Genomic DNA, 8,104 nt, shown 5'->3' with positions numbered 1-8,104 from the left:
CACTTGAACATAATGCCCCTCATAGTACCCTAGAACTCACAGTGCATAATTATCTATAATACCTCTCATTGTACATCCTATCATCTAAGAATTATCTTCTGATGAAATATTATGTAAATACATAAATGGAAACATCATATTTCCAACAGTATCACTTTAAGACTTGTGGGTATTTAACTCATGCAAACTTTTCATGATAGGCAGGCCATTTATTATTATTCACATTTTATAATAAGAAAAGTCACTTGGAGACTATTGTTGTTGCTGCTATTGTTCAGTCATTTTCAGTCTGAATATGACCCCATTTGGGGTTTTCTTGGCAAAAGAACTAGAAAAGTTTGCCATTTCCTTCTCCAACTAATTTCACAGATGAGGAAAAAGGCAAATAGAGTTAAGTGACTTGCCCAATGTCACGCAGCTAGGAAGTGTTTGAGGTCAGACTGCCCCTATTAGCAACAGTAACTCATAATTTAAAACATATTATAACAACTTTGGAAATCTCATCATCCTCATTTTATAAAAACAAAAACATCCTAAAAGTGAGAATACTTTGTATAAAGTCCTATTGTATGTTAAGTGGGAAATGTAAGATTTTTACTTCTTTGTAATACATTTTTTCCACAAAGAGAATGAAGGTAAGAGTTTGAAGAACAGAGGAGAAGAAAACTGAGGCAGGAACATTTTTAAAATAAAAAACTGGGGTGTTAAAACTTGAGAGGAAATGCTGAAAAGAAATCTCAAGAAAATAAGACACTTCTAGGTTAGATATCCATCACTCTGAAAGAATCTACCTTTTTTGATAGCAAAATAGCCCCTTTTAATGACATTTTAGTTAAACTAAAGTGACAGAGACCACAGAGTCAACCACAATAAGTTGTCTGGAAATGTTAATCTGATTTTAGATGGCGTAACAGGAGCAAGGGATAGTTAGAGAGAAGGACACAATCCTTTTTGAAGAGACACTATTCGAAGACCCTTCTTGTCCTCTTCATCCCCTCCAAACATCTTGGATTATTCTCCATGGGAAGCATTCCATAAAAGCACATGCTTCAGAAAGCTAGCAAAAGTCACTCCAATTATACAGAACTAGCTTATTTCACCTCTATCCCTATTTATTCCTTCCCTGCTAGCCCACCTTCACATAAACAGTATAAAACTAAAACTTTTCAAGCAGAAATTATCTTTAATTTAAAAATAAGACCTAAGCAGATTCCTGAGAACTATTTTCAATTATAGCAATGCCTAGTTTTGTAACTTTTATATCTCAGCACCTTTATCAGCATCATGGTTTAAGAATAAGAAAGCTAGGAAAAAACATGGAATACTCAAAAATCTTGAATATCATCTCTGAGACAGAAGTTCAGCATTATTAGAGGACTGTGAGAAATTAGGTTTCCACAGACATTGCCAAAACAGGATGAAGGGAGGGATGAAGCATCTTAAGATATTTCCAACCAAGCACTTTTTGAGTCAAAGAATTGTCTAAACAACAAAGTTCCTGATAAAGTTCCTGATAAGGGACCTAAGCCTAAACCATCCCAAACCAGCTAGTTGGTCAATGACAAGGCACAAGCCTTTGACATAGGGAATGGGTGAATAAAGAGAATTGTAAATCTGAACAATTGTAATTCACTCAAATGGTAAATGTGACCTGGACAATCTGAGCATTGAAGAAAGTGATAAAGGAACAGTATAAAGCTTGCCCTTGCTTCTATATTCAATATGTATCTCACTTAGGTGTATGCCCGCTTCTCTTGAGAACCAGCAAATAAAGGATTCTTCTCTCACTCTAAAAGAGCATTGGTTGTAGCACTACTCCTGGGCTAGCCAGCAGTGGGCAAGCAGCAGCTTGTCCCAAACTCACTTCCCAATCCTGCTGGATTCTAAGGGATCTTTTTGATAACAAAAAATAGATACATCTTTTAAAAAGCTGTCAATAAAGACTAATAACATTTTCTAATGACATGGAGGACATTCATAATGGAGTCCAAATGGAATTTGAATCCCTATTAGATAAATAGATCTTCCAGAGGCTGCTGTTGACAGATGACATTGTGTTTATTGAATCAAACCCCAGAACACTGAAGATTTCTCAAAATGAATCTTGCTTAATGGGACTACAGAGAAAATAACTGTTTGATGACTATTCATTATCCAGACTTACAGGTAGTGGGATGGGATAGATAAGGTCCATCAGCACATATATTTTTCCTAGTTGTTAACCAATGAGCACTGTACTAAGACCAGAATTAAATAAGTAGCAAGAGTAATGGACACAAACATTTTGGAAACCTCAGAAAGCTTCTATTATTTCTAAACCTTTCCTTACAAAAAGAGGCATATCTTTTTGTCACCAATGCTCATTCAGGAATACTGAGTCACTAAAGTATTAATGTTTGACACTATTTAAAGAACAACTTACAACAAATGACTATGAAACTAAGGGAAACTGCATAAAAAATAATTATCAGAGAGATATAAGATTAGATAAAAAATAAGATGGCCTTGTGGTCAGCACTATTGCAAGGAGTATCCATATCACCAAAAGCAAATGCCAATTTAAGTATTAAAATGTTATCATAAAATGTGATAGAACCCTGGCTTTTGAGTATAAGAACCTAAATTCAAATCCTAATTCTGCTCATTATTAATCAGGGTAATTATGAACAAGTTACTTCTGTAAAGGCTTCAGTTCCCTCATCTTTAAAAGAAAGGAAGTCCCTTCCAAAGCTAAAAATCATCTTTCACCTACTGATTGCTTGCAACATGCAAGATACTAGATCAACAAAGGGTTATATAACATGTTACCTTTGCTATTGAAAAGGTTACTATTCTCCCATTTGGGAAAACAGGAAACATCCTTAAATGACAAACAATTATATAATAAAGCAGATGAGAACTACCAACAATTAAGGGAAGATGTCACAAAGTTTAAGCTGAGTCCTAAAAACTAGCCAAGAAAAGGAAATTCCAAATAACAGAAAGAACAAAAGCAAAGGCAGAGGTAACATAGGAATAATTATAACTGGAGGCTGGGATGAGGTGTGAGAGTGTTCAAGAGGCTTGCAATGAGCAGAATCATTTGTTTGGACTTGAGGATTCACAAAGGGAAATAATAAGAAATTATATTATCTTGATATTCTAACTAAATATTTGTATTTTGCATAATTAAGCTTAAATTTTGAGCTTTTCATATTCCTAATTCTGTTAACATATATAATTAAAATATGCACTACCTCAGTTTCTTTGTTTGCATAATTAAAGAGTTGAATTGATGATCTTTAAATTTCTTAAATGTGTTGCATGCTCCTAATTAATAAATTTTGTTATGTAAAAATGAATTCATGAATTGTATCTATCCCCAAAGTTAATTTAAAAGTTAGTTGTTTCAACTTTGAAAGACTTAGAAATTCTTATTAACAAAATGATTTAACATAATTCCAGTGAATTAATAATGGAACATGCTTACATTTCTTTTTTTCTGGACATGATCAGTATGAGATTTTGTTTTGTTTTAATATGCATGCTTGCTTGCTTTTTTTGTTTGTTTTTATGAAGAGGTCTGTTTTTGTTGCTTTCTCAATGGGAGGGATGCAATGAAGGGAATAAGAGAGAAAGACAAGTCAGAATTCCATTTGAAAATAAAATAAAAGTTTAATTTTTTAAAAAGAGGTAAAGCCAAATGTTGGAGTAAAGGTAGGGACTCTCACCTCTAAATAGTCCCTCCAAATAACTTAAATAATATCTCAAATGGAACTCTAGAGCAACAGCATTAACAAAAGTGAAAACATGTGAAACAGTTATCCAGATACCTTACATGGGTCAGCAAGAAAGGTTTGTCACACCAAGTGAATGGCTAGATCTAGGGCAGAGCAGGTCATATTGTGTCCATACCAGTAACAGGTCTTGGAAGCAGCTCCATCAGTAGTAGTAGCAGTTTCTGGAGCTCTACGACCTTAGACAGTAAGGGGATAGGACAACTAGACAAAGATACAAGAGGATGCTTTGCTGGAACTGGATTCAGGATTCTGTTGCATTGTCCTGTGCAGCTCTAGGTCACAGTTTCAAGGCAAAAAGGAACAATATTACTTGCAGCCACAATGGAGGACCATGTTTAGATCTAGGGTGAAGAAGAGTGTTTGTAGTCACTCACAAGACAGTTGTGACCTTGTTATTAGTTCCAAGGCCTAATTAGTTTCAGAACAGGAGACCTGATCACAGTTCTAGAGCCAAGAGAAGCACTAGCACTTATGGCTACAAGGGAACAAGGTCCTTTCTTGGGTAAAGACCAGAAGAGTGGTGATCATGTCTTTTCTTACATCATACAACCTTGGAAGCAGTAAAAACTTACAGAACTAATCCTGAAAATAGCAACATAAAAAAAAGAAGTTTGGAACACTGTCCCCTTCACTTGAGGAGCAGAGCTCAACTTTAACATAAAGTTAAAAATCAATAAATAGAACAGAAATAGACTAAAACAATGAGCAAACAACAAAATAAAAATCTGTCCATAAAAAGTTAGTATTGTGACAGGAAAGATCAAGATATAAACTAAGAACAAAACAGTAATATCAAAATAGTTATGAGCAAAACCTCAAACTGACATATGAATTGGAAAGAAGAATTCATGAAAGAGTTGAAAAAAGTAACATCTTGAAAATAAGCACTGGCTAAATGGAAAATGAGGTACAAAAATTCATTAAAGAAAAGAAATACTTTAAAAAGCAAAATTGGCTAAATGGGAAATAAGGTACAAAAGGCCACTAAAGAAAATAATTTCTTAAAAATTAGAATTGGACAAGTAGAAACTTGTGAGTTCATGAGACATCAAGAAACAATAAAACAAAATTAAAAGAAAGAAAAGACTGAAGAAAATGTGAAATACCTTAATGGAAAACCAATTGAACTGAAAATTAAATCAGAGAGAGATAATTTAAGAATTATTAGACTACCTTAAAACTACAATAAAACAAAATTTTAAAAGAGCCTGGACATCATATTTCAAGAAATTATCAAGGAAAACTGTCTTGAACCAAAAAGTTTAAGGAAAATTGAAAACAATATGCTAGTCATTTCCTAGAAGAGATCTCAAATTGAAAACTCCCAGGAATATTATATCTACCTTCCAGAGTTCCCAAGTCAGGAAGAAAATATTTCAAGCAGCCACAAAGAAACACTTCAGATTGAGTCCCTACATTAAATAACTTCCACATTAAAGAATCAGAGGGCTAGGAGAATGATAGAACAGAAGACAAAAAGAACTTGGATTACAACCAAGAATAACTTATTCAGCAAAACTGAGTCTAATCCTTCAGGGAAATAAAAAGTATATTTAATTAAATAGAGAACTTTCAAGAATTTCGGATGAAAAGACCAGAGCTGAATAGAAAAATCTGACTTTCAAATATAAAACTCAAGAGAAGCATAAAGTAAATATGAAAGAGAAATCAAAAGGGATTTGAAAATGTTAAACTGTTTATATTTCAACATGAGAAGATGATACTTGTAAGTCCTAAGGACTTGATCATTATTAGAGTAGTTAGAAGTATATATAGGCAGAGGACCTAGATGTGAGCTGACTATAATAGAATGATTTTTTTAAAATTAAGAGTTAAGCAAAAGTGATGCACCATAGAAGGAGAAAGCAAAAGTAAGAATAGAGAAAAAAATAATTCACATAAAAAGATGGCAAGATCTGTATCCAGAGAAAGAACTATGGACACTGAATGTGGTCAAAGCATAGCATTTTCACCCTTTTTTGTTGTTGTTGTTTGTTTGCTTGTTTTTTCTCATGTTTTTCTCTTTTGTTAATGATTTTTCTTGCTCAGCATGATGAATATGGGAATATATTTAGAAGAACAGCACTTTTAACCTTTTTCAGAATGCTTGCTGTCTTAAGGAAGGTAGAGGGGTAACAGGGAGGAAAAAAATTGAAACATAAGGTTTTACAAGGTGAATGCTGGAAACTATCTTTGCATGTATTTGGAAAAATAAGATAACTATTTATTTATTTTTATAATTATAACATTTTCTTTGACAGTACATATGCATAAGTAATTTTTTTTTTACAACATTATCCCTTGTACTCCCTTCTGTTCTGAGTTTTTCCCCTCCTTCCCTCCACCCCCTCCCCTAGATGGCAGGCATTCCCATACATATTAAATATCTTATAGTATATCCTAGATAAGATAACTATTTAAAACAAGAGGTGGCAAGGAAGAGTTTTAGATTTTTTTTTAACTAAGTGAATTGCTAACTATCTTTAATCAATGAATGGGTTTGGCTTCAGCTAAACTGAGATCTGTCAAAGACCTTAGCTTAAAAAGGCCAAGGTCTCCCATTGCATCTAGAGTCATCTCTAGTCGTCTTGATCTAAATCTTGTCACTGGACCCAGATAGCTCTGGATGGGAAAGTGAGGCAGGTGACCTTGCACAGTCCTCCCTCACTCAAATCCAATTCATTTGTATGTCATGGTATCATCTCTCTGGTCATGGTCCTCTTCAAGAAAAAACAGCAAACAACAACAATAATAGTGGAAGGGAAAAGAGGGAATGGACAATGCTTTAATCATTCTCATTAGAATTGGTTCAAAGAAAAAATAACACATACATCCAGGTAGGTATAAAAAATTTATCTTACTTATTGGCTATTTGGAGGAGGGGGGGAGGTAAGGGAAGAAGGGAAGAAAATAAAGTCTTACAAAAATGAATGTTTAAAATAATCTTTATATGTATTCTCAAAATAAAATACTATTGAAAATTTTAAACATTTAAAAAAGAAATTTATTGTACTCTCCAGGGATGTAGAAAGGGAACTATTTAAGAAAAGAGAATGGGAGGAGCAAATAGAAAGGAGGACCAAGTAAGAGAGGCATTAGTCAAAAACAAAACAAGTTTTTGAGGACGGACAGAAGGAAACAGTGGGTAGAAGGAAAGAAAGGAGAGACAGACAGACAGACAGACAGCAGAGAAGGAAACTTAGAAACAGAGAAAGAGAAAATAGGACGGAGGGAAATACACAGTTATTATAACTGTGAATGTGAAGTCATTGCATTTCAGGTTGAAATAATTTCTTCCTAGCTTAATTTCAAAATAAAAAAGAGGTTTTGAATGCCATTAGGCTACTTTTGTCCTGGTACTAATTCTATTCTGGCTGAGATCCCATTGATCATACAAAAGTTGACTGAAATTTTCCAGATTATATAGCTAAAGGAAATTATGCTTCAGGAATTCAAAAATGCCTCTGTTGCCCACCTCTATAAAGGTAAAAGGAATAGATTGTCCTGTGACAATCATGGGGTAAAGGGGGAAATGGATCTCTCTCTTCATCATTGCTAGCAAGATTCTTGCCAGAGTCCTCCTTAATAGACTGATCCCATACTGGAAGAAGATCATTTACCTAAGAGCCAGTGTTGCTTCAGAAGGGGCTGAAGATCTGGTATTTACTGCCTGACAGTTCTAGGAGAAATGCCAGGAGCAGAACAGAGGTCTATATATGACATTTGTAGATCTAACCAAGGCCTTTGATACTAGCATTAGAGAGAACCTATGGAAAATTATATAAAAATATATTTTAAAAATATTTAAAAGTTCTATACTATACTATATTGTACTTCAATTTCATGATGTCATGTTTGCCTGAGTTCTGAACAACAGATAGTGCTCTTGAGTTTTCCCAGTCACCAATGAAGTAATAAGACTATGTTCTTACTCCCAAGTTTTTAGCCATATTATTAAATGCCTTTAAAGAGAACAAACATGGTATCAAAGTCAGCTACCACTGATGGTAAATTCTTTAAAAGTCTACAGAACAAAACTAAAGTAGAGGGAGTGCTAGTGCATGATTTTTTGTTTTCAGATGATTGTGAACTTGATGCATCCTCCCAAGCTGAGATAAAAACTAATATGGACCAATTATCTTGCTTGTGATAATTTTCACCTAACAATTAAAACCAGGAAAACAGATATACCCCATTGGCCAGCACCATACCATTCATGTGTAGAACCATTAGTTATAGCAAATAAAAAAGTTTTAGAAGTTGTGGATAAGTTTATTTTGGAAGTTACTCTCCAGGGATGTATACTTTGATAATGAGGTTGATAC

This window comes from Sminthopsis crassicaudata, chromosome 3 (genome assembly GCF_048593235.1).
Source record: "Sminthopsis crassicaudata isolate SCR6 chromosome 3, ASM4859323v1, whole genome shotgun sequence".
Lineage (NCBI taxonomy): Eukaryota > Metazoa > Chordata > Mammalia > Dasyuromorphia > Dasyuridae > Sminthopsis > Sminthopsis crassicaudata.
This window is presented reverse-complemented; position numbering follows the sequence as displayed.